The sequence below is a fragment of the Lepisosteus oculatus genome, chromosome 4 (assembly GCF_040954835.1).
Source record: "Lepisosteus oculatus isolate fLepOcu1 chromosome 4, fLepOcu1.hap2, whole genome shotgun sequence".
In the NCBI taxonomy this organism is placed as follows: domain Eukaryota; kingdom Metazoa; phylum Chordata; class Actinopteri; order Semionotiformes; family Lepisosteidae; genus Lepisosteus; species Lepisosteus oculatus.
In genome coordinates this window covers 22354864-22382791 of record NC_090699.1, presented here as the reverse complement: position 1 = coordinate 22382791, position 27928 = coordinate 22354864, and the positions used below count along the sequence as shown (strand labels likewise).

The 27928-nt window shown below is 36.0% G+C and overlaps 1 protein-coding gene across 8 annotated transcripts in view; it reads left to right on the top strand.

Annotated features, from left to right (window-relative positions):
* Positions 1–27928, top strand: part of pcdh15b (protocadherin-related 15b) — a 311541-nt gene that overhangs the window by 18496 nt on the left and 265117 nt on the right. For 6 of the 8 annotated variants that reach the window (XM_069188944.1, XM_069188947.1, XM_015346907.2 and 3 more), the window contains exon 2: positions 25535–25642. The exons of the other annotated variants lie outside the window; for them this stretch is intronic. The gene's annotated coding sequence lies outside the window, so the exon portion shown is untranslated. The remainder of the gene's footprint in view (positions 1–25534; positions 25643–27928) is intronic. 8 annotated transcript variants of the gene reach the window in all.

The following is a 27928-nucleotide window of genomic DNA, read 5'->3' as shown; positions in this document are numbered from 1 at the left end:
AAAGCAAACCTGAAGAAAACCATATCAAATCTACCTATGAGGTCATTCTTCAGAGCTCTGCTGTATCATTGACTATTACATAGAGAATTTACTTTGAGGAGCTTAGTATTGATTTTGGAGGGTTTGGGTTTCCTTCCACAACCTCGTCTGTTGTCACCAGCACCAGTTTCATACACTTAGGTACAGCCCTGGGTGAAATATGAAGTTGCACTTTAATTTGTCTAGAGGGGAATTTAATAAGTTAAATGTTTTTTGTTTTTTTTGTAGTACCTATAGTGTTTACCACAAATATAAATCTTTTCAGGCCTTGATTAGTGGAGGCACTTTCTGAATAGCTGTCTGACAACCAATCACTTTGAATTAGTAAAACACTTCATGGTTACCCAACAATGTTAATGTATACTGTGTAATTTGTATTATACACCCATTTTTTCCTTTGTTTCCATATTTATTTCCTAATCTTGAGCCAACCAATTGAAATGCAAGAGAGTACACACCTGCATGTGGCAGATAATCTAACAGAAGTAGCTCGATGTTGATTTAAAGGAAAAACCTTACAATTTAGTTTCAAATGGGATTTTTGTCAATTATAATAATCATTTTTCTCCTGCCTTGAATGCAAAATAACCCTGGTGCTGTTTTACATCAGCTCTGGAATGCTTTTGAGATGGACCTCTGATAAGCAGGATACAGTATGTTTGCGGTCTGACACATACTGTACAAGGACATCATACAGTAGATTGAGTCCATTATAACATCTACAGTGATAAAGTGCTAAATTGATGCCTCTCCATCTATGACTCCAAGAGGGAGTCACATCTGGACTTGGACCCTAGCAGGAAGTCACCTGTCATAAATCCACTGAAAAGGCCAGAGTGATCCACTAATGAGGAACACGCCATGTAGTGATACACCTGATAACATCAAGACGAACCACTAGGCAAGATCACACCACTTTAAAGTCTCTGCAGAGTAGTTTGTGATATTATCTGAAATCCTTGCCAATTTGATGGCTAACTAATCATGTGACTACAGTATAACTAACTTAACTGAAAGGAACATACAGTATCAAAACTAGAATTATGCCCAATACTTTCTCAGCAACATGAGAATGTCTCTGATCTCTGCAGATACAGCTCATGTACTTTTAAGTAGTTATAACATACTTTTGATTGAGAGATTAGCTGAAACACTTTGACAGGGGCTCCTATTACTTGTGACTTCATAATGTAAAAAGAGGTTTCCAGTCTGCTCTTGAAGGTATTTCACTTGCTAAATCCATCTATCCATCCATCCATTTTCTAACTGTTTTATCCAATACATGGCAGAGTTGGAGCCTATCCTGGCAAGAAACAGGCTCGAGATAGGATACACCATAGACAGGATGCCAGTCCATCACAGGACACGTATTGTACAGCACAGACACAAACACTTACACACACACCAGAAGCCAATTAACCGAGCAGGATGTCTATGGTCTGTAGGACGAAACAGGGGTGTGCTGCGAACACCTACACAAACACAGGGGAACATACTGTACAAACTCCAAGTAGATAACAGGCCGGGAATTGAACCCAGGGCCCCAGTGTGCGGGGCAGCAATGCTAACCTTTGCGTCACTGTGCCGCCCCCAATTGCTAAATCTTTCTTTATTTTTTCTGTACCAGAGAAATCCAGACAGTGAAATCTAATTTTTCCTATAATGATTAAGAATACAGAGTTATACAGAGGCGTGCATATGTACATGAAATCTGTTATTTAATGGATCACAATTTGGGTCTGAATAATATGAGTGGTATGTAACAGCTTGAACATTTGGATTAGTCAGCATATGGTACAGTATGTTCAAGTCTTGAATATTCTGTAGAGCATTTTGCTTTTCGGTGGTGTTATAGATATCTAGAGCTTTCAGGATAAATTATTTTATAAGCCAGTAGGAATATGCATTTAGGAGATTTAAGATAAAAAAATAACCCATATGGAAAATCAAATGCCTCCTAATCAGAAATCGAGGTTCACGGTATCAGTGAATGTCAAGTTCTGTAAAAGATTACAAGTAGGGTTTCAGATACAGAGAGAATACAAAATCAAGTAAATGCATAGAATTTTCACAGTAGGACAAAAAATAATTATTACAAATGAAGAAAATCAGTTCTGCTTGTCTTTACCAACAGCAACAGTATAAATCGCATTAAGTGAAAAGAATCTGTCTTGGGAATGATTAGAGTTATCTGGCATTTTTATCCAGATATTAAAGCCTGTTGTTGTGCCAGATGTGAAGGTTGTATCTTTAGATTAAAATTAACAAGCCTATGTTTCTTATGAGCCTGACAAGATAAGAGTCATGTATACAAATCTTTATCAAATTGATAAGCACGTTTTCTTCCGTTAAGATCTATTAGCTGTTTGCTAAAAGTCCAAATAGCAGAAGCCAAGCAAATTTAACATTTTTTTTCTGGCGCTTTCATATACTCATGAAAGCATCACCACTTGGGAAATAAATGTGATCATGGAAAGAAAATTAAATCTGTTTTGGGACTGAAATAAACACTCACTTTAACATTCTCATATTACTACTTACTACTATGGATTGAGTTAATACTTCTTTGTAATGCCTTATCCAAGCTAGTTTCTTGAAAGAGCCACAGTCCTTAGTTGAGTGAATTTCTTTCATACTAACATAACATACTTTGTTTCGTGGTTTCAAATGAGACTCTTAAGGAGACATTGCCCCTTTAACTCTCAAGAGCATTCAGACTACCTGGGACCTACTGTATGTTACACATGTGTAACTGCTGCTTCTTTTATTCAGTGCCAGGGCAATGTACTGTAGCTATTATAAAGCAAAATGGTTCCTTTTTACACATATGAGATAAAAGCACAGTTGGTGCTATTTTAATTAGTAATTATAAATTATTAGTAATACTTGTAAGTGCCATGAACCATAGATTGACATTATATTATTTCAAAGTAAGTCAGCTTAGCTGAGTGAAGTACTAGGACTACTGTATGTCTGTGGAACTTTCCTCTTGTACAGTACATACTGTAACTGATGTGAGCTGCTGATAGAGGTTGTACACCCCCACTGTGATACTTATATTCTCGTCATGTTGCTCACCTTTGAAAGTGCCATGTCCATATGTCATGTGTTCTAATGTAGTATTTACGTATACAAGTGCCAAACGTTTATTCATATGTTTATTATAAATGATTACTTATACAGTACTCTGCTGAAGAGGTTATTTTTCTTTATTTTATGTATCTTTGTATAGCTCCTTATGACAGGCTCATACTGTATTGTCTCAACTTATGTTAAGGATTTAGAAATATGGCTGAGCAATATAGCTCCAAAAGAAGATGGAATTAATTTTTAAGATTCTTATTTAATATTAGTGATATAAAAAATACAAAGCTGAGGTCCACTACTGTACTTTAAATTTTAAGGTGCATTTCAAGGAGTAGCTCGAGACCGGGATTTTATATTGTAATAGAACTCAACAATAGAATCATATTGACAGTCAATAGGAGAGACAAAAATATAATCTATTTAAATCAGTACTGTACTTGTAATTCACTAGAAACTGAATGAAAAACATCTGAAAGCAGATTTTAATCAAAATTAAACCCAACAAGTTAAACCTCAATGACAATAGGTAATTCATGTTGCAGGGCTTATCATAATGGAATAGTAAATTGTACTATACAGTAACAGGCCCAAAATGCTGTGCGTACACTATTTTAAACCCTATTCAGTAACCCTGCCGATAATAAGGTTCGTATGCAACATTCACATTAAGGTTGGGTAAACAAAACTATTTTACTCTCTGTTTAGTTCTAAAAAAGATGTTCAATATTATTATATACCTGCATCAAGGTATTGGGATTTTGAGAGGCCCCTAGGAGGAGAGAGAGTTATTAGAAGGTGTTCCAGAAGTTTACCAGCGTATACAGTATGTGACAGTCAGAATGATCTTTAAAGCCATAGTCCGTTTTGACTGAAATTGCTGATTGATACTTTGATGGTCTGGGGTTAGTTGCCTAGAAACCCTGAGCGTGAGACTGTCTATGTGTCTAAATTAATTTAGGTTTGCCACAGTAAAGGTTTTAAATGCTATTGCAATCATGACTCTTCCAATTTTTATATTTTCTGCTGACATTTTTACTTTGGAATTGCTAATTAAGTTATGTGTATAATTTATATACATTATGCTTCTTAGAATATATAATATTAATTGCTAACTTGTGGTGTTATGTGTGCAACGGTTGAAACAACAAAATGTGAAAACTGAGCAAGAGTTTGAATTTTTTTGCAAGGCACTGTATGTCTAAAGTACTACAGAAATGTTTTTCCAAACTGTCTAACTGGACAAGATCGTGTTTTTGTGAGCATTTAAATTATTTAAATTCTGGTTTGGCTGTTACAGCTTGAGTTTTCAACAGAGAATGTTCTTAGTTCTGTAATATAGAAGTAATGCAATGTGTAATAACTCAAATATTTCACCATCTGTCTGTTCCATTAGGGGAAAACCTAATTTTGAACATGCTGCATCTTTGTGATGTCATGTGATTTAATTGTAAATTACTTAAAGCCTTTTACTTGGAGATGGGGTTTTAATGCTGTGTAATTCTGCTGTAATTGTAATGGTGCACTCCAGACCAAACTTCAGGAACACAGGTGAACCTGAATGTGGTCCAAATTTGCAGCACTGTACAGTAGGTTAAGTTGATATTTTGAAAGTACCGCACTTGAAATGTCAATCTATTTTATTCTTACAAAATCTGCTTTTACTCTTTGTGTTGATATTACTCGAAAATGTCTTAACATTTTGAAAATCATGCAACAGTAGTAAAATAATTATCCTGATACATGCAGCATTATTATAATTTTGTGTACATCACAAAGCAGGTACAGTGTTATCTACAGTACATCTGTAGAGGATTTCAGTCATGTGTATCTTAAGTGAAAGATTTTGTATTGGGGTTTATTTTAAAAATACATTTGCATACACTGCCCACCACAGGTGCAATGCTCCATCTCCTGGTGTCTCAGATGGAATTACTAAAGTCTGAAATTAAAACAGTGTTAAATGATCTTCTGTTTTTCCTGACAGGTGGCCTTACCTGGTCTGAATTGCTTCCAATAAGGCAGATGTTACTGACCATTACAGGACTCTAAGACAACCCAGGGCAACTTATTTCAAATACACATTTTTTCCACCATTTAGGAATCTGGTGAATAACTTTTTAAATTTTAACTTTAATGAATATTATTCCTATATTCCAGGATTCTGAGATTTCAAGTTTTGATGAATGAAAAATTAAAGAAGCTGAAAGCTTTTGTAAATGTTTTTTTGCTGTTAATACATTTAGTAGTGTAATTCTTTTCTTTCTCTTGGGTTCTGGCAAATTTCTTTTTCTAAGCAATCATGGTAATCAATCTATTGTAGTTTAATGATATCCACATTGATTTTTGCATAATTGAAACTAAGAGTTTTTTTGGAATGGGTATATCTACTACTTTCTGTATTTCTTATTTTTTTCCTGTCATTTAAAAAGAGTTGATACAGTTCCTTATGAATCTAATATAAAATTACTCTTGGCTTACACCACCAGCTCATGAAAGCATAATATGACAGAGCTCAGCTGTTGTGTTTTATGAAGTATGAAATTATGAAGTTGCTTTTCTTTAACATAAGGTGACTTAAAGTCCATTGTACTTATAGAGTCCCTTGTTTGCTTGTGTGATGTATGTAGCTCCTCTGTCCCTGATCAGATTCAATCGATTTTGCTCATTAGCTCAACCACACAGCGACATTCTCTGAACAGCTGTGATCTCCAAAAGTCCACTTCACCAAAAATCCAGGGCTTCTGCTGTAGGAGATTCTCCAGTTTCTAGGTTTCAAGGGGGAGATGTCAGTTCTGTGACATGCTCTGTGCCACCCTGCACTGTTACACTTTGTAATGCAAAACCTTTGTGCACTTCATACAGTATGTGACAATGGATTTATTTGTTAATTACACATCCTGTCTAGCTATGTGTATTGGAGGAAAGACAAATGCAGTGTATCTTGCTGATTATACAGAGCAGAACTGACACTGTATAATTAATGTCTCTGTTGACCTCGTGAAACAAATATGTATCAAACTTAGTTTTTTGTGGGTGACTAGTAAAACCATACTGCTTGTCCTTCTGTTTTTGAATGCACAGTATTATTAGTTTAATGGGGAACATCTACACTCTTGAACTGTCTTGTTTCTGTTGTCTGCAGACAGCAGATATCAATATTAAGCAGATGGACTCTCCCACACGGTGTGTACTGTATAATGCAGAATCTAACTTTCATTTGAGTATTTTCACTCTGAGGTTCTGCTGGAAATTTGATTACAAAGAAAATAAATGAGATTCTGCATGATATACAGTATAGTGTATAGTGTATAGTGTAAAGCGTGATAGAAAGATATAAGTACCATAGATAACAGTCAATATAATCCTAACATTTTTGCGCAGACTGTAAGTCATAAATACTAGAAAATGAAACACACAGTATTCATTATATTAACATCCCCATTCTTCATATTCTAAATCTTCATATGAATTCAAATGAATTCTTCATCATACTAAAACTTAAAGTTGCACATTACATGTCCGGCCATTCAGAACAACTCTATAGTCTTTGCTCAGGCAGTGTCATATTTTTAAAGTTCTTAACTACTATAGGTTTTGCTCTTATACTTCAAACTGTTTTTAGGAATACCCAAGAGGAATACTGTGTGTGATTAATCTCCCAGAGAATGAAATCCTTTACAACAAGTTCCACACCAGTGCAGCTCTCATGCGACTACTGTGATAATCTCCTCTGTGGATTGCATCTTAAATCCTGTATCTATTGCTTTTTACTTACACTAAAGCAGCATTATACCATTACACTGCATTGTCATTGGTCCTTTAGTCCAAAGAGCTTCTCACTCATCTAGCTGAGAAAAATACTTGAGATCCCTGAAGGGAAATCTTTGTACCCTTTCCATCATTTTAATTTTGAGTTTGATTTTGCATTTGAGCTGGAAGTAATGTAGTCATTCCCATGGTATTGTTTTAGAACATTCTATGGAAGTTCACAGTTAAGATATCTATGAATTCTGAATTTATTGATCAGCTCTTCAATGGGAAGGACTTTTTCTTCTCATGCCATACTCTCATAAAGCTTCCACAAACCTCCTGGCATCCCTGATTGCCTGCTTGATAATGGAGACTTCTTGACCAGACTCAGCTGCTTGTCATTGCCTGATTGGTGAGGAATTAAACCAGCTATGCAGTGACATGTGGATTGATTGTTACAGCAAGTCTCTAGAAGGTTCAACACTTGAGAATGAGCAGAAAAAATGCATCTAAATTGACAAAATCAGGATTTAATGTACTGTTACATGAAAAGATATGGTCTGAATCTGGTTTCTGTCTGTGCAGAACAGTCAATGATTATACGCTGTACATTTTAGACGGGGTAGGCAGTTTGCACTTTTTTTTTTTAATTCAGTTTCTTGTTCCTTTCCATTATACAGTAACTACAGTACAAGTCATGGTAGAAGACAGCTTCTTTCACATGAGCACAAAGGAGAGCCAGTAAGCCCCCTACAGCTCCCACCCTCCCTATTATTTTAATACATCATGATTCTAACAAAAACAAAATCATTGCATAAGAATCCATTTGCTATTGCAAGTTTTTTATTTCTTGCAACGTGACAGAAATTTTAAATGCACTGGTAGTACCATTTGTTTGGATTACAAATGGTAAATTCTCTGCCTGTTTAACACATGTGCTGATGAAGATAAGTGAAACCCCCTGATTTTGACAGAAAATAAAAATCTAGCCATTCCCAATGGAGCATTAAAATATCTCAAATTTTCTATAAAGAGTTGCAGAGAGATGGTGAATTGTTTATACACTGAAGTGAGTTTAATGACTGTAAAATTATAAAATCACTTCATGGAAAAAAATAGAATATTATGAACAGACAAACACAACATAGTGCTGGCGAGCTGTTGCTTTAAGTAAATAATTTAGAAGACAACATTTGAAATTGAAAATAAATAAATATGCATATGAGTTGGTGGGTATAACTGATTTGTTCTGCTCATCCTTTGTGAGCTCTTAAATTAACTTTCTTTTCCATGGACATGCAGAGCTGCAGGGATAAAAATTAAGGAGCCTTTGTAGAGTGAACTTAACATTTAATGTTAGATATTTGTAAGTAGCTCAAAGACTTAAAAAGTTAGTTGTTGTACTGTACTGTACCTTGCACATTCTACATATAGAGTATAACTGAAATCTTGTCATGTTCTTACTGAGGCAAAGTACACATATTAAAACCACAAGTATAATCCCCAAACATATCCACGTGTAAGTTTTACAAAGGAAAGCTAACAAAAATATAACTTACATTTATTTTAACAATACAAATTTCATTAATATTTTAAGCAGTGTTAAATAATACTGTATATAATTTACCTCTCATGACCTATAAACTACAATATTTCTGACAACTTACATGACACAGTGGCATTTTCATGTCATTATGGAACCTTTGTTGGAGCTGAGCCCAGAAGTGGGTTAAAATGTCAAGTCAATACATTCTGAGGATTATATTTGAAATACAAAATTCTTGCATTCTAAATTTCTTTGCTGCAAGACTTATTGTAGGTGGTTGCATATATATTGTGAATTAAAGTATCTGAACTGTTTGGGATTTGCACATGGATCCATGAAATGAGTGTGAAATAATAAGTCACTTTCTACCGCTATAGTTTTCCCCGCTCATTGGTTTTCCATTTTATGACCATGCCAATCTTTTTCAACACTTTATTGAAGGTACAGTGTTTTCAAATTCATTCACCAGGATACCAGGGGTTCCTTAAAGACACCTTTTGTGCTGGTCTCTCCTTAATTGCTGTGATTAAAATTATGTAGTTGAAAAAAAACCAGGATATCTGGAGAGAACACACTAAGGAATTTAAAACATAACACATTACACTGAGTCTTAGATATTCTAAATTATCATTTTCTGAGCAAATTTCTTGGCTGAAGCAGAGTCATGTTGTACTGTATAAGGGTCTTGTACATTAGGGCTCAACTGAAAAAAGCTTTGAATTGTATTTCATCTTTGACAAGATAAAACAACCCCATTAACTGTTGTTATAAGAGATGGTTCTCTAGGGCTAAAAGGCCTTGACTTTTAACGCTTCACATCGAAACCAGAGACACCAGCATATTAAATATGGCTGTCAGATTAATTCAATGGCCTGGGCACACAACGACTTGTAGAAGCTGTTTCATAACAATTGTGGCAAACGTACTATTAATCAAACAGTTATTAATTGATTGATAATTGATTGATGCTGTGAATTAATGCCCTGCAAATGGCTTAGAGAAAATATTGAAAAAAACTATAAAATATATATTTTTTTTATGTAGAAACATTTAACGATTCTAGGGTAATATTCACCAACAGAGTTTTCAAAGCATTTATTTAATGTCCTGTAATTATTATTCTCTTTTAACAACATTTTCCTTGTACAGTAGGTCTGCTCCTTTTCAATTTAGAAGAATTTGTTTTAGAACCTGCACAGTAATCTCCTGAAATTTTTTAAATGCTCAAAGAAGATGAAAGAAGAGATTCCATAAAGACCATCTACTCTGTTGTGGAATTTATCAGACGGCACTTTTTGTTTTTGCCCATTTAATCTCTTGGGTTATATTTCAAATGAGATCACCATGTTGTGCTGACATTACATTGTGGTTACATTACTGTATTTACATTGCATCTTAGTGGATCTTCAGTGGAGAAGCTCAATTTGTTATCTTGGCTTGATGAGGCTGAGAGCACCACATTCTGAAATTATTCGAAGGGATTCCTCTGTGAAACAGGAAAAGAAATTCAGTAATTACACCTCTCTGGTCCTCCATCAAATCAAGTAGTCTGTAGGTAAGCCAGGCAGATAAGAGAAGATTGAAATGCTTTGGTACAAGCAAAGTGATAGTAAAATACATTTGTATATACTAATGCAGAGGTTGCAAAACTCATATAATGGAGGAAAATAGTGCCAGATGCACTGAAAGTGGGAATGTTTGGAGATAAAATTATTATAAAACTCAGTCTTTAGAATAGATAATTAAATGTTGAAAGACATACACATCTATATCATTCAGAATACAACTGCTGAGAAAATACAGAAACGTGTGAATATAAAAGCAGTTTTTCATAAACAGATTTTTAGTAGTAGTATTTTTAGTAGTTTAGTCGACTGATGTCAATCTGTTCATCTATTGTCCATCTACAGTAGAGTATGTCTGTCAGTGTTTGTATCAGTGTGCCATATTAGAATAGGATATAATGCAAGTGCATCAGAAGACTTACAAATTGCATAGAAAGAGTAGACTGATTTTTAAAATATAAGTTAAACAAATCTATTGGACCACATATAAAGGAATCAGTGCAAAATGTTTTAAAATTATCCACTTCGCAGGAAGATGAAAAGTTGCCAAGAAGCTAAACATTTCAAAGCAAATTTGCAATATGAAACAGTGTTTAAAAAATACGCAATGACCCACAGGAAGCACTTGCAGAAAGAGAGTACACACAGTACATCATGGCTGATAATCAGTTCAGAGCAAGCCAGGAGGAGAAAAAAAAATTGATATAAACAAAGACTGCTTAAAGATTTTCTCAAGCAGTTGACATCAGATATTTCCATTGTGTGAGCGCAGCATAAAAACATGTCAGTTTCTGTGGCACAGGTTTCACAAGCAGGATGGAGTCAGAGAATCTCAGCTGCTGTGTAGAATGTACAGTAGGGTAGGGACTGAGCAGATGACAGGCTAATCTCAGCAGGTGTAGTGAAAGGCTTGGTAGGCCTAGGAGAAGATCTTTGATTCCAATTTGAAACCTGGGCAGCCAGCATGTACTGTATGAGGCAGGTGTGGATAATTTGAGCATGTCCTTTAGTGTCAGACAAAGCTCTGGCGTTTGTGTTGGTGGGTGCTGGAGCGTGTTGATGGACTGCGATGGGGGTCCAGGAAATAGAGCATTATGGTGGCCCTGGTGGGACAAACAAAGGGATGAGAGAAAAACTTGACATTTGCAAAAGAGTAAGGGAGTTAAGTTTGAAGTGTGCTAGAGGAGGCAGAGTCCAGCTGTCATGGGAGTTATATACAGTACACCTGTCAAGCCCACCTATTTACAGTATACAGTATCTCACCCAATTACATGTACAGTATGTCTTTAAATTTTGCTTTACCGTATGCTGTATTCTCTATTTAAATTTGTAATCTGTTTCTGAATCTTACAGTAATTTAATCTATTATTAAGTACACTTATTTAAATCAATATTGATTATATTCTATAGGGAATATCACTGGCTGTACCTGTAGGAAACGAAGGAAGATAACGCATGTATCTACAGTTAAATGAATGGTGGGAGCCCTAATATTTGTGCAAGTTTACACCTGAAAAATATGTCTAATGTTTAATGGGAAATTTAGAACATGTATCTAGCATATTTGGGATATTCCTAAAATAAGATTGTCCTCACAAGACATAAACAATACCTTTTTATTAACTTTACTTGTTCATGGTTAAATGATCTCCTTTTTAATTTTTTTCTCTGCTACAAATGAGCTACTGTACAGTACATAGACTGAATGGCTTCCTCTCTTTGGTAACCTTTCTTATGTTCATTATTTTAAGTCATAAATGAGCTGAATATTTCATACAGCATTTATGAAAAACATTTACTGATGAGCAGACCGTTTCAGCTGTTTCAATGTTTCTCACCATCACCATTGTTTTACACAATATTAAGAGAGATTGTAGAATGGTAATAACATAATTTTGACACCTCTTCAAAATAACCGTGAGACCAATAATTTTTTTGTTAGTCTAACTCCTACTTTACATTATTGAGGTATCCGATATGTGGAAAACAAAAGTATACGCCTATTTCTGTTTTCAGAACAGATGTTAAAATACTTGAATTACAGAGAAGTGAGGGTTTTTTTCCCCTCAAAGGCAATTTGTTCCTTGTTGTCTCTAAACAGTTTGAAAATATAGTGGTGAAACTCTAAACAGACAAAAGTTTAAGAATGTAAAATTCAATTCAGTTCATTTTAATTCAAACAGATGTTCAATTTTCTCTTGAATATAAGCATATAAGAATATAAATTTGACAGTGAAGTTGCAAGGCTCTCAAAGTCAATCAGTGATTCTCTTAGATTCCCGAACAGATTGATTTATTGAAGGTTACATTTCAAAATTCTGACATTTTCTCTCAATTTCATCATTTCTAAACAAAAGACACTCATTTGTGGTCAATAACAGTCCTAGATACAGTGCAGAAAACTCTGTGGACCTATGTAGAGTAGAGTTCAGTGGGTGTACTAAAAACTTTACATTTTAAATTTAGTTTTTAATTATTGATTTAACTTATAAATAAAATATTAGTAGGATATATTTTTGAATGTGTACTTTTTGTTCGGTAATGAATATCAGATCCTCCTGGGATAGTTTTAAATATCATGCGTTACATGGTAGATTTTGTCATGTTGATCTGATTTGAAAATGCAGGTTTACTTAAATGTCATAAGCAAAGGTCACAAGTTCCAGTGAAAATGCAATTTACTATAATGGGGTTAGGAGCTTGCCATTCATTTCAAATAGGTGTGTATAAATGTGTACACGGAAGTGCTGGAAATCCAAAATGTTAACACTTCATCCTTGAAATACTGTCGGTGTAAAATATAATAGAAAATGTTTTACCCAAATTAAACTATAAGAAATTCTAAAATCACTATGCTCTTATAACGAATAAAAGTTAATGTGTGCCTATACCACCCTTTCAGGATTTTCACAGGTAGGAAGTACCAATGTCTGTGCTTCAGTCCTACCACCTTGTAGCATGATCTTTTCAGATCAGATCTTGGAAGCCACTCAAGACTGGTCAGTACTAAGATGGTAGAGCCCCTGGTTGCTGATAAAAATCAAACCAGTAAAACCCAGTAGGTGGCACTCTTCCTTTCAGACCCCCCCAAATTTCACAATATCATAACTTCAATAAATACAGTAATATATACAGTAAATATATGATGAGTTGTATAATTGATAAAATAAGTCCACACTTTAAAATTTAGTTGTGTCCAAGAGCTGTTATTATATACTGCAGAATTTCTTCCAGCTAAAGTCAAGACACACTGTAGGAAGACCATCGATTTGCTTTATTTTTTTACATTTATTGACAAATACATACAGTGTTCTTAATTGTTTTAAGAACTCCTCCTTCTGTGATTTCTTGAATTAAACAATAGTGTACTTTTGTCGATTTAAGAAACCTGTCTGAATGAAAGGTCTTAAATTAATGGAAGAGACTGTTTATACACAGAATTAGACAAGAATATACTACAATGAAGAGTATTTAGAAAGGTTTATATGGGGGGCAAAGCTTATTACTTCAGTAGCTTCTATTTTTGCTCTTAAGCTAGATACAGCTTTGGTAAGCAGCAAAAACATACTTTTTCTTCCATTACCATTTTGATGGCTGTACTGCAATAGAGAGTCATTACTGCACAGAACAAAACAGAATGTAGAAAGCAGTTTATAGCATAATATAAGCTTATGGAATTGCACCACATGATTCCAAAATAATTGGTTAAAATAAGATTTTGAGTTTGTGATTTGCTGGTTTTATCCTGTATGTAAGATACTATTGGTTTGATAACCCTTAGAGCAAAGGCTCTCAAAATCATATTGCTGCATTATTGTAGCACTTTCATAAAAAGTGTGCTCCATAATTACTGAGTGAAAGAACATCTGACATCAAGTAAAAATGTACTCTGACTTGCAGCTCTGTTGAATTCTACTGTGAACTTTCTTTGGTGTGAAAAATGTTACCCTGAACTGTAGGATATATTCTCTATGGGAAAAGACAATTTAATTTACTTGTCTTATCTCTGAATACTAGTCTATTCTTGTTTCAAGAGTAGTGGCTGTGAGGTAAATCATTTTGAAAGTTGTGATATTTCATTTCTAGTCCTGCACTGTTCAATACGTCACCAAAGCTCTGGTATTGTTCCTGTTTTTTCTGATTACTTCAAAAATCAGTTCTCTTAATGGGAAACATCTAAATGCATTAATGCGTAATAGAATAATGCTTATAAACCCTTGAAATATATTGTTAGGTACAGTATATTATATAATCAGTTAAGTCTTGACACTCAAGTATCCTGTAAAGTCGGTCTACAGTAGTGTATAGTATATCATTTAGCCTTATACATTCTAATGCTGCTAGGATGAGGAGTGTCTAGGGACGATATTTTCTTATGCATGTCATGGATTTCTTTTACGCTTTTGACTGTTCCAGGATAGTTCCAGAAAGGTATGAGCATCCACAATGGCAGCATGACACAATACCTGGAACAGGGCACAGGCAGGCACCCTGTTCCAGACAATATATTGTAAGTCAAGTGCCAAACACTTAGAGATATCCTCCCCCAAATTGGAAATGCTGAGGTGAAAGCTGCCAAACTGTGATTAGTGCATGGAAGTTGAGGAAGATACTTAAAGGACTTACAGAGATTGAAGTATTATATGGTGTGACGTAGATGACCTGTTTGGAAATTGTTTGGCAAAATGACCTGTTGTTAAAATGCTTTCTGTTGTTGCTGCTTTCATGCTCCTTCTTGTCCAGTGGCTTAGTGCACATCAGCAGATAATTTGTTAAAACAATATTCATTTGCCGCTTGCAGTTTGATTGTCCCTGCACAAGAGTAGTTACATTACGTGTACATTCATGTTCAGTAGGTTAGATTCAATATGGCTGAAGTCAACTAAATAAGGAAAACTTAGCCATACCCCTCTCTGTTTATTCAAAATGTACTATTAAATACACAATTTTGTCTGTACACAAATGACAGTACAAGGAACATAATGTGTTCATTTATGTTAAACAGGATTAATTCAAAGTGGGCAAAGAAAACCTAATACGGTAAACTTGGCAAAACTTTGTAGTATAAAATACTTTGTCTTTCCATGTACACAGTACACTTTAGGTAAACAAAAATTCATTTGTCAAAATGAGATAATGAAATAATACTGTAGCTTTATGTCAACACTTGTACTCTGTAGAATACATACTGTATAAAACTAATCTAGCCTAATGCAATTTTGTTTTTAACTAAGATAACTAAGATAATATTTATCTCCATGGCAACTTCACTTTACTTTGATAGGTTAGAACCTAAATGATACCATTTCACAAGGAATTTGTGGTAACTGCCAAACGAAGTTTGCTCTTTGAAGAAAGGGCTCTTTAGGGGTGCTCATGTGCACCACTGTGAAATTTGAAATGGGACACTGTAAGTCCTTGCTTACCTAGCGGGAATGTGTACATGAAGGGAACAAGACCACAACTGTGGATTTTGGGATAGAGCCAAAGAAACACCCTACGAAGAAGTATGGACTGCAAGCAGGAAGTGTACTGAATACACTGAAGGCCAGGAAAAAAACAAACTTGTTTGGAGACCAGGAATTGGGAGCTATACGAAAATGATCATATATTGTTTTGTTTTTAAAGACAATTGTTTTGTGTTATTGATATATTGAGAGTAGACTAGCTACACACGATAGTTAAAAAAAAAAGTGAAATAGAAGCTCAACCCACAAGCTGGGATTTATTTTAGTTTTTTATTTAATTTTTTATATAGAATAAAAAACACAGTTAAATATGCTGTATCCCTTGGCATACTGAATTTTGTCTCGAGATTCACCTGAAACACAACCCATTTGATGACTACACCCCCAGTGGCATAACATAACATAAGGAAGGTTTCAAACAAGAAGAGGCCACTCAATCAGTCCATCTTATTTGTTTAGTTGAAAGCAGCTTATTCTTGAATGAAGTTTCTAAAATCCCTTTGTTTGAAGGGCCTTCTGTTATAAGTTTTTTTTGAGGCAATTAATATGGCTGGAAAAAACTTGAATAAAAAGATTTGTGTGTACAACTTAAAGATTTGTTTGAAACATATCCTTAATAAGGACATGCTGCAACATGAGGAACAGATCCAAAAAAGTCCTAGAACTCCTGAGCAGCAATGTCAGTCAGGCTTTGAAGTTAATGGCTGAGAAGCAAACTAAAATAAGATCTTAGAAATTCATGTAAATTTTTTTCATGGCGGGAATGAGACTTGGCAGGTACAGGTACATTCTCGCACAAGTTGGATCTCACTTTTACAATTTCCTTGTAGAATTGCATGATACGTTTTGCTTGTGGGTGGGCCTGGATGGAATTTGCAGGGAATTTCTTTCCAAATTATGTGATAAATCAGAGGAAAGTAATATCAAATCTCAATTTATGTAAAAGCTGATTTTTAAAAAATAAAACGAACATGTAAAATATTGTATTTGTGCTGTGAACACTAAAAAGCTATAGCCATTCATTAATTCATTGAGATCTTAAAACATTTGTATTGCATTGTTTAAAACAAATTGAACAGGCATTGTTATCCATAATAGCTTCTCTGCATTTTCCTAAACTATGGTATTGGTTCAGAAATACTTAAATGATGATTCAGAAATAGAGTAGTGTAGATCTCTGTAATTATATTTATATGGTAGTAGTTCAGGTGGGTAGCTGCGTCAGCATGCGTAGGCTGCAAAGGAACAAGTAATAGGTTTATTCCATGCTGAAAAAAAGAAGAAAGAGAACACAACGTTTCGGCCGTGGAGCCTTCTTCAGGTGTGAGAGAGACAGGGCAGTAGGCAAAGGTAAAGTAGCGGGAGAACAAAGGTTGGGAGGGAGGAGGAGTGAGAGGCGGGAGCAGGGGACAGAAAGAGAGGCCAATCAAGAGGTGTGAAGTCAGAATGGGTGCAGAGAGGTGTGAAATGAAACTTCCAATGAATGGAGAAAATTTAAAAGAACAGTAATCTGTCGTTAAGGGAAGGGAGAATTTGTGATCCTAACTGCAGAATAATTTTAGTTTCAGTGGTCTTTCTGATGTATGAGTTCGGAAAACCGTCTTTGAGAACACAGACGGAGAGATTAGTGTGGTCGTGGCCGTCAGAGGTGAAATGAGAAACAATGGGCTTGGAGAGTTCTTTAATCTTCACAGCCCTGACGTGTTCTCTGAAGCGGTCTCCGAGTCTCCTTCCTGTTTCTCCAATGTAGATGGCTGGGCATTTACTGCAAGAGATACAGTAAATAAGGTTGCTGGAGGTACAAGATGCTGTCTGGGTGATCCGGAATTGTCCTGAGGGGCCTTGAATGAGTGTGGTGGTGGCTGTGTACTTGCAGGTGATACAGCGAGCTCTGTTGCAAGGGAAAGTGCCTGGTGTGGATGGTTGTTGAGGGCGGTCAAGGGAGCTGTGAACAAGGAGGTTACGCAGATTAGGTGGTCGGCGATATGAGATGATAGGGCGATCAGAAAAGAGGGCCCCAATGGAGGGATCATCCTGTAGGATGGAAAAATTCTGGTTAATGGTCCTGGGGATAGGAAGTGTGTTAGGGTGGTAAGGAAGCACCAAGGGAATGCGGTTGTTACGGCGGGAGTTCCTGATCGGGTTGATGGTCCGGGGGGTGTTTTTGGCTCGGGCAAGGGCCCTGTCAATCACACTGCTGGGATATCCTCTGTTGATAAAAAATGAGTACATTTCGAGGGCTTGGTTCTCGAAGTCGATGTCGTCGCTGCATAGTCTTCGTAACCTAAGGAACTGTGAAAAAGGAAGAGAGTTTTTAGTGTGGTTGGGGTGAAATGAGCTGTACAGGAGGTAGCTGTGTGAATCCGTGGGTTTGTAATAAACTGAAGTGGAAAGTCGGGGGTAGTTGATAGACAAGTGGATGTCTAGAAACGGAAGAGTGGTGGAAGATATGTGAACTGTATATTTGAGGGACGGGTGGAAGTTGGTGAAATGGTGCAGGAAGAACTCGAGCTGATCGTTGGAGCATGTGGCGGCACCGACGCAATCATCAATATATCGTTTGTAGAGGTCAGGGACATAGCCAGTGTAGGAGGCGAAGAAGCGTTCTTCTACCCAGCCGACAAAAATGTTGGCATAGCTGGGTCCCATTCTGGTGCCCATGGCAACTCCACTGACCTGTTGGTAAAAAAGATTATTGAAAGAGAATGCGTTCAGTGTGAGGACCAATTCTGCAAGGCGTACCTTTATATTTATATGCTCAGGGGAACCCCCCTTATTAAAACTCTGGTTGCTTCTAGTAGAAATGAACAGCTGATTTATAGTAGTCTAAATCACATTTTTTTATTTGTATGAACTGGCTTAAGCTGATTATCAGCTAACTTCTACTGCTCAGGTAATGATTACCAATAAAATATACAGTAAACAGTCTCTTTAAATTGATGCCGTGATAGTCCCTGCTGGGTTTGGAAATGTTCTTGAACTGGAAGGTAATGGTCACCAGTCAAACCTTTTCTACAAGAATTACATACCTGTAACTAGTGTCAAAAGTCGCCCCTTTTCCATTGAAAAGTGTATGAATAGACTAAAGATCTAGACTCTAGCAAGGCAGAGACATTTTATTTAACCACATGCATTTTTTTGTGGTGTTACAAGGGACAAAATGAAATGTAATTCTGTTTAATTTCAAAGGATGGTATCTGCTGACCCAGTCAATAGACATAAGCCAAATGTCTGTTAGTACAAGATTCAGTGATAAATTAATAAATTATACATTTTTTACACTAAGCTTCCCAGGGCATTTCATCTGATCCTTGAGAAATATTTAACTACTTAATCATTGTTGGAAACTCTCCTAAAGGAAAATTCATAAATACTGTAAGTACTAGGAGCAGCAGGGGTGTTTTGAAAAATGCAATCTGCATTGAATAGAAGTCCACAAAAACAGGCTTTGGCCACACTTGGTGGCAAAATGCATGTCAGGTTCTACATCACAGAAACACCATTTAAGTCTAAAGTAGCCTTCTGGGATTGAAGCCAGCATAGGTTCTTAACCACAAATACTAATTCAAGGAGGCAAGGTGTGTGCAGAGAGGCTTAAGGAAGCCAGATATAATTTGAGGACTTTCTTGGGGCTTAAAATTAGAAATCTATCATACAGTAGTAATTTTTTTGTGATTATCGTACACATTGGATGGTTGTGCTGTGGTGCTACATTCAGTGGGCTGGTCAGATGAGGTTAGAGATATATTCTATGGGAGATACAGTGCTTATAGAATTTGTATATGTAAGTATAGATTTTGTTAAGAAAATACTGTATTGTTTGGATTTAATTTAAAACTTTGAAAAAATATACAGTACTTATCATTCCAGAATTTTCTGTTTTTTGTTATTTGGTTATCATATGCATCTGCAATATTGTTTTTGTCTTCTTTAGATATATATTCTCAAGTATTGACTAGTTAAATATTTTAAAAGGTCATTTTGAGTTTGAAAGGAGTTCTTTAGTCAATTCCATCATACTTTGTCAGCAGGCTGTCAATTTGATTTCTTTCTGAAGACTTGTCTCTGTTAGGCTGTTTTTAGATCTCCGTAAGCAAAAGACTGAGGAAATGACTCGGTCTTTTGCCTTTGTGTCATTGGATTTTCTTGTAATAAAGAAATGTGTTCTATTTTTGATGGGTTTTTTTCTGCAGTTACAAAAATACATGTAATACAGTACGTGGCAGGTCATTTTGATATTTAAGAAGGTGTGTTTGGACTAAAGTAGAAAAACATTTAAACTTTAATAAAGGATAGAACCTTTGGAAAATGTATTGGTATTAATAAAGATATATACATTTATATGAATTTTTACAGTTATGTACTGTGTTATTCACAATTAGCTGTCCCAGACTGTTAGTTCTGAGTGTCCTCAAACCTGAAAAGGCATTTAATTATTGTAACCTTGATTCCTTGACTTTCCAGGTACAGAGACTTAGGAATGTATCTAATCTTCTAATTTTCACTGTGCAGTGTAAAATAATATTGTAATTATGTTTACAATTGTGATTTGCAGTATTACAAAAAAGATTTGTAAAAAAAACAATTGTCTTCTTGTCCTATTGCATATCACAAAAATATTCAGAAAAATGTGATTTTAATTTTCAATTAAAAGTGATTAATTAACTAAGAAAGTGATTAAATAAAAGTGTGAACTCATCATTTAAAAATGATTCACAATACTTGATTTAATCAGTGAGAAATAATAGTCTTATTCATTATATTCTTATTCCATGCATAAATATTAAAACGTTTTCAGTTGACTGTCTTACAATAATCTAAATAAAAAAACATGTGAAAAGTATACTGTATGTTTCTATCGAAAATGTCCCAGTTTACAAAATACATGTTTATGGTCTTGCTGCCTGCATCTAACATACTCTGTATCATTTGTCTGTATTAAATGGAAACTGACAGGTGAAGGTTTGAGGGGAGAAGCTGGGGGCACTCCTCCCCTTCCTCTATCATTCAATTTTCTCTTTCCTATTTAAACCCTAACCTGCTAACACATGCGTCTAAAGTTTTGAATTCCTTCCACCTCCCTCCTCTTCCTTTCGTGTTGTCTTTTCATCCAGGTTCCCTCTGGGGGGTAAGTCAGGCTGACTTCCCCGACCTCAGGTTGGCAGCGCCACCTTGACCCCTCGTGGGGAGGTTCTCACAGCATCAGCCAGAGGGGACCCCCGGCCATATTGTTATCAGCAGCTCTAACCTACTACTTCTCCTCAGTCCCCTGAGGACCTAGCCCAGTCTCAAGACAGCGCCTCAAGAGTGACTCTCAGCAAGTCAGGAGACTTTTTTCACTTCCTTCTCAAGCAGCTCTTTCTCTACACTCTCAGCCCCTGGGGCAGCGCCTCTCAAAGTGATTCCTCCAGTCAGGGGTTCTTTCTCTTCCCCCTTGAGGGATTTGTTCTCAGTCGTGAGGCAGTGCCTCTCATGTGACTCTCAGGGAGTTACTGGAGTCTTCTTCTACCATTCCTATCCCCTGAGGGCCCAGCTCCAAGTCACAAGGCAGCGCCTCCCCAGTGACTCTCCGCGAGTCAGGGATGTTTATGTTTTCATGCCCCCGGAGGCTGCCGAATCAGCCAACCCAGACGGACCACTTGGGCTCCCAGCGTGGTCTGGGTGCTACTTTCCTGTACTTTACTAACCCCTGCTTCACTATTTGAAATTTTATCTACCAGGAGTTTGTGATTAGGCTTGAATTTCGTCTAAATTGTTTTAAATTTCCATTGTAACACTTCTCTGACCCTCTGAATTTTGCATAATATGTGAGCTTGACATGTTTGCTGACTATTCCAGAATCTAGATCAATGATGTTGCATAAGCAGAGCATCGTAGTACAGATCCCAGTGGTACTCCAATAACTATGTCCCTCTAATTTGAACATTCAGTCTTCATTTGTAGTATTTATGGTATTTAACCAGCTCACAATCCAAATAATACAAATGAATACTTACCAGCGAGGAATTGGAGAATTTTATTTATTTCCCCATAGGCTTCTAAAACTAAAGTAAACCATGTCGCCTGTTCTGTTTGTACTCATTACTGCAGTTGTATGTACAGTATATACAGTAGAAATTTAGCGAATTATGTAACCAAGGTCTGCCTTTTGTATATCTATGGTGACTCTATCCTAGAATCCTGTTTCCATACAGATGATTCTAAAAGTTACTAACTTTTTATTTAGTGCTGACATTCTCCTTAACTTTTTCTTTTATTTATTCTTGGAATTAACCTGTTCTGTGCATCAAGTAGAATGTCCTTAAAATCAAGGGTGTTTTCTTAGGAATTTCATATCAATCTTCAGATTCTAGTTCTCTTAAACTAATTCACTCATAGTCTCTTTTATGAAATTGTAAGTAAGGTTTGTTTTGGACTCTACTTCTACAGATTCAAAACATACTTCAAATCATGCCATATTATAATTACAGTTCTTTTTGGTTTCCTTACTTAAATTTTTGTAATTCTGCCTGGGTTGTTTGAAAACAGTGGATCAATGCAGGCATTCCCTCTTGTACAGTAGGTGTTCTGAGAAAGAAAGTAATCATTAGCTATGTCTACAATTTCAGCCATAGAAGAGGTTTCCAGTGGACAAAAAGCTGTGGTCTTTTCCAGAACATTATAGTATGTCTGCAGTGATATCCTCTATTTAGAGATTAATATTTGCATTTACAGTATTTCACCTTTGGATAGTGCCGACAGGATATTTGAGAAAACCATTGATTAGGTTTTACTCTTCAGTTTGTTTCCAAGGGCTTTCATATGGAAAGTCTGATGTTTGTGTCTTCAAGTTTCTACAGACATTTGGCACATCTCTTTTGTAAACTTTAGGTTATTTCTGTAAAAGCGTAGAATTTCTCTGCATGTGCAATATTCATATTGAGTTAAGAGAAATTTACTAGAGTAGTTCTTTTGAGATCAGTGGAGAGAATTTTGAGAAGGGAGATATTATGCATTGAAACAAGCTGGAAATTGAATAGACTGAATGTACTGTACAGCATATTGCCTTTTACATTGACTCCCTAGTTTTTCTCACTCACATTGCTTTAAATACCTAATTTCTTTAGCATTTTCTTTAAAAGACTGAGGACTTTCATGAGAATTCAATGATGGTAGCCTTCACATACATAGAGCTAGAACTATTAGTAATGTTTCATTATAAAGTGTTTCTTATATAACACACATGTCTTGTGTGAGGTTGTTCTTTCTCCTGAGATAATGTAGACATGATTTAACTCTTTATTTAATTAATCAGCATTGGAAAAGGAGGAAAAGCATATTATTTCACTTAGAATAAAGTGTTATTAAGAATTTATAATAATTTTTGTGTGCCTTGACCAAGAAAGGTCTCTCTCTAAATGCAGAGGAATGTGTGAAAGAAGCCACTCTGACATGAAACATCGTAAGGCTGTATCAAATCTGAACAGTTTAATGATATACTTTGTATCACAGATGGGCTCCAGCCAGCTTATAGGCTGTTTCTTTGCAAAACTACAAGTCAAAGGTCAATATCTATTATCCAAAGGAAGATATACCAATTAGAAAGTGCAAGGTGAGTACCATAACCAAACCTGACAGAGTCTCAGCCAATTGCCAACTCATGATGTTGTACCTGAAAAGCAAGAACCCAGCTCACTTTGGTTGTTTGGTTAACCTACTGGCTCCTCATATCTCTCCAAATAAACTGACATTTAAAACTACGTGACTGCAAGCAGTCCAAGTCAGGACTTCTCTCTAAGATGCCAGGCCAAGAGAGTGAGTCAGTAAAGTATAGTAATCTGCCCAAGATATTCTTAAATCTTATGTTCATGAACCCACTTTATTTTCACCTCATCAACAAAATAAGACTGTTGGAGTATTTCTTGTCAATATGCAGAATATTTAAGCATATTCTAAACAAAGCTACAGCCAGGATGGACCGAGTTCCTCTTTTGTCTACCATACACCAACTGTTTTTAAAGACGAAAGTTCAGCAATACACTAACAGTGGCTGAACCCCAACACTAGGCAAAGCTTCCTCTCACTTTTCAGTCTGCACTGGGACTCTCCCTGCCCAGGTTTCAGATATTCTATTGAATATACAGTATACTGATGGAAAAAAGAAATGCAACATTTTCTGGAATGAGAATACAATAGTTATAGCTTATGTACTTTCACAAAAAGGTTGTCAATTTGTTTTAAGCCCTGTGACCAGCAATACAGCTTCCACAGTGAGGCATGGCAACTTGCCAATCACACGAAAGCTTGTTAGGTGCACTTTTACCTAACGAGGTCCAGGTGGAACAATGCCTGATCAGTTCACCTTTAAAAGGGCCTTTATTCAAAGCTTAGGTCACTGCAAGAAAAAGGCCACACTTAGTCAGTTTTCTTTACATTCCATAATGGCTTTAATGTCACCAGAAGCAAGGGAGAGGACCACTGGCATTCTTCAGGCAGATATGTCACGTGCCGGCGTTGCCAGACGCCATGGAGTAAGCCGCTCCACTGTGTCCCAACTGCAGAGACGGTTTCAGCAGACTGGCAGGACAGATGACTGTCCAAAATCCGGTCACCCTCAAGTGACCGCACCAGAGCAGGGCTGACACATCAGACTGGTCCACCTGAGAGATTGTTTCAGATCTGCCACCCATATAGATCTATGCATGCTGTTGGCCTTAGAGCAAGGCGATCTGTCACACCTCCTAGACGTCACACCTGGCTTGGGCCAGACAGAGGCTGCAATGGACTTGTCAGCAGTGGAGTCAGATCCCCTTCACAAATGCCTGTTCAGCCTGCTCCACACAGATGAGAGGGCCAAAGTTTGGAGGAGGAGGTGTTGCCTTTCTTTTTTCTATCAATGCTATCAATACTATTCTGTCTTGCCAGTAGTGCTATAAAGGTCCTCCTGTGTAAACAGAACACTTGTCACTTAACAATTAAAGATTTGCTGTGTCAGAAAATGTAGGTCCATGGGATACTTTTATTATATTTAACATCTGGTCCCTATTAGGAAACATTGCCGGCACAGTTTAATGTCACAATTTCAGAACAGTTTTCTCATTTGGCAATTTACAATAAAATCACGAGCTGCCTTCTTCTTAGTAATGCAAATCATAATCCCCATGCAGATTAAATTATAAAAAGATAACTTGTTCACATTGCGAACTGCAGTCGGAAATAATGACATCCCAGAAATGGAGGAAAAGGATGATGGTGTAAGAAATGGAATAAACAAGGAGGTGTGTGTGCTGATTTAATTGGTTATGTATTAACAAAATAAGTAAATGTGGATGTAATTTGTGAAATGCAATAATTTTCAGAGGAATTAACATACATAAACTGATGATAATGGGTTATTAAAATGTAAATCCTCAGAAATTAATCTACTCATTTGTTTAGGGGCTTATTATTGATTTTGGTTATTCAAATACAGTGAGCTTCCTCAATAGACAAAAAAACAAACTTCATGGCAGTGTGCTATTCTTTTCTATAATCCACTCAACAATGTAGCTAGAGTATTTGTTCTCCAGACAACCCCAAGCTCTAGGCTGATTTCTAAATGAAAAACAAATGAAAAAAAAATTGTGGCTAATGTTAATTTTTACAACTGAGTTTTCTCAAATCAGTCTGATTACTCAGATTGTTTATTGTTATTTTAGAGCGCCATGTATTTTTTATCTTAAAATGACATCCCTGAATAGTATGAAATTTGGCCCAAGGAAAGTGCACTTTGTGAATCATGAACTGTTTTTGTGAACTCATTAAGTTGTATAGGGCTGAAAACACCCAACTTTTAAGTGTAATCATTATTTCTTGAAAACAGTAACGTGTTTTTGAAGTATTGATTCAATCTAGACACAGTGTACTTTAGGCACAGTGATTTGTGAAAAATGTCAAAGAATGTTGATTACATTCATTCTTCAAATGTAAGAAGATGAATACAAACTTACGTTTAGTCATTACACATGTCTAATAGGGTACTGCTCATACGTGTCTTTTTTGACATCTACTAAATCATTGTGGAAGAGGCCCTTAATGTCTTCATTTGATTTTTTTGACAGTAGTGTAGCCTGATCCTGTCAGATCACAGACGCTAAGCAGAGCAGACCTTTGTCGTTACTGGAATGGGAGACTCCAAGTGTTGCTTCTTCCATGATGTTGGCAAAATGGTAGGTGGTTACTCTTTCCTCTGGAAGAGTATGATGACCCAGGATACTGTACTGCATGAGATGAGATGCTGTCCTTCAGATGAAATGTAAATGAAGTTCCTGGTACAATCTTGCCTGATTTAAGTCCCTCTTAGATAATTCGGTGAAGTTATTTGTTATTCTTCAATTTATCTGCTGGAGTGTGGCTCAAGTGGTGCTGTATGGCAGTGGTGGATACTGTATATCCTCCAGTATGCACTTCAAAATCGTTTGGGATGTAAAGTGCAATAAAAGCTTTGTGAACTATCGTTAACACTATGAGATGTGGTAGGCAGATTAGTAAAAAAAACAGGTATTTTTGTTTTGGGTTGTCTAAACAGGGTTATATGCTCGATTTTAAAATGATTCATAAAATCTTATAAAAAAGCTTGACAGAAATTTAAAAGGGGTCCTCTTGATGTGGCTGGCTGGTTCAAATTTGCTTATTTCTGTTATATTCATACTTCATATAGAACTTTAAATTCCCAAAATGATGTGGGAGGGCTCACACTCACACAGAGCTAGATTAGATTTAATCATCATGACAATAGAAGAGATGAGTCTGGTCTTTATAATACAGATATCAAAGGGCTTCTTTTGGTTCCATAAACAATCTAGTCAGTTCTTTGTCTTCAAAGTGTTTTGAAGATCAATGAAAAAAATGAGGCAACCTCCACTTCTCAATGACATTTCATATCTAAGAAAAACAGAAACAGGGTGTCCTTTATCAAAGCACAATGCAAGCAGATGACATTTTTGAAATAGTCATGTTTCCTGCTTGTTTTCAATTGCAGGATTAAAATAATAAAATTTGCACAATGGCATCCACTATATGAGCTCTATGCACTTGTAGTTGTTTTTTTTAAAGGAAAGGATAGCTTTATTAGGTATGTGTTGTGTACAGTGTATCCTACAAATGACTTTTATCACATGATATGACAGATTACAGTGAACATTGGCATGGAAGAAAAAAAGAATGACAAGGGGAAAGAATGCAATATTTGTCATTCAGATATAAAAGGGTCACTACTTCAATGCTCTTAGCTCCCTCTTGTCTAAATAATACACTGCATTTATTCTTCTGTGAGGTAGATTGTTGGTAAGCACAGTATGAAGCCTGACTTCCAATCAAGACTTTGACATGATCAAATTGGAGCGATTGCTGATCATTCTTTGTCTTTGGACAGCAGCACAGGCATGTTCATGAGTTTCTTGTGTTGAGCTACTGTATAGATTAACTTATTTTTTAAATGAAGAATGACCTGGAGAGAAAATTCTTTTGATCACCAGTCAGCATGTTCATCTCTGAATTTCAGTATGAAAGATTTTTGAATCTCTGTCCTTCTGCAGTTGCCTCATAGCACTGAGATTTGAAATACAGGTAGTTCTTGGTTTACATGGAGAGAGGGTAAAAGTGTATTCTCCCAATCAGAGGGTTGAACATTTTTAGCAAAGAAGATTATCAAGAGACCTGATTCAAGTAAACAAAGTCATTAAAGGCATTGTTAACCAGATAGACTTCTTCAGAATCTATTATACACTGAAAGATGCAGCTGAGTGTCAGGAAACTACAAGGAAATTTCTTTAAAACAGACACTGAAAAACTGCAGGAAGGTGCATTTGAAACTGGGTAAAGGAGACAATTTTACACTATGGTTTGTGAAAGGCTGGAACAGGCTACCTAGCCATGTGTCTGAAGCAACAATTATTACACTTTCACTAAAGGATTGGATGAGATCATTGTGCCAATTAACATCTCACAACCAAATGAGCTAGATGAGCTCAATGGCCTTTCATCTGTGTCTTTTCTTATGTTGTTAATCTAGTTACCTATTGCAGAATCTCAATGTCCTTGATATTCATTTACAAGTATGGCTCTAGTTCTCCAGGTTTTTTTGTAGTAGTAATGTACAGTAGATAGTTTAATTAATTAACATTATTTTTGCAATACTTCTCATTCATTTCTTTGCCATCATTGGACTTTTAGCTGATTCAATACTGTAGGTTTGGTGCTTTAAACATGTGCATGTTTTCAGTTTGTATAGTATACTGAAACATTTGAATGCTTCAACAGGAAAATAAATTCCATGTTTTTAAAACCATTTACACACACTTTACAAATCCTCCTAATCGTGACAAATATTGGTCACTGAATGATTTTCCAATAAATTTGAATTCAAAGTCTCAATATGAATCTATTTACAGTAGTTAGATGGATTTTTAATTATGTCTTTGTAGTCTACAGTATGTCCATACACCTTTCCCCTC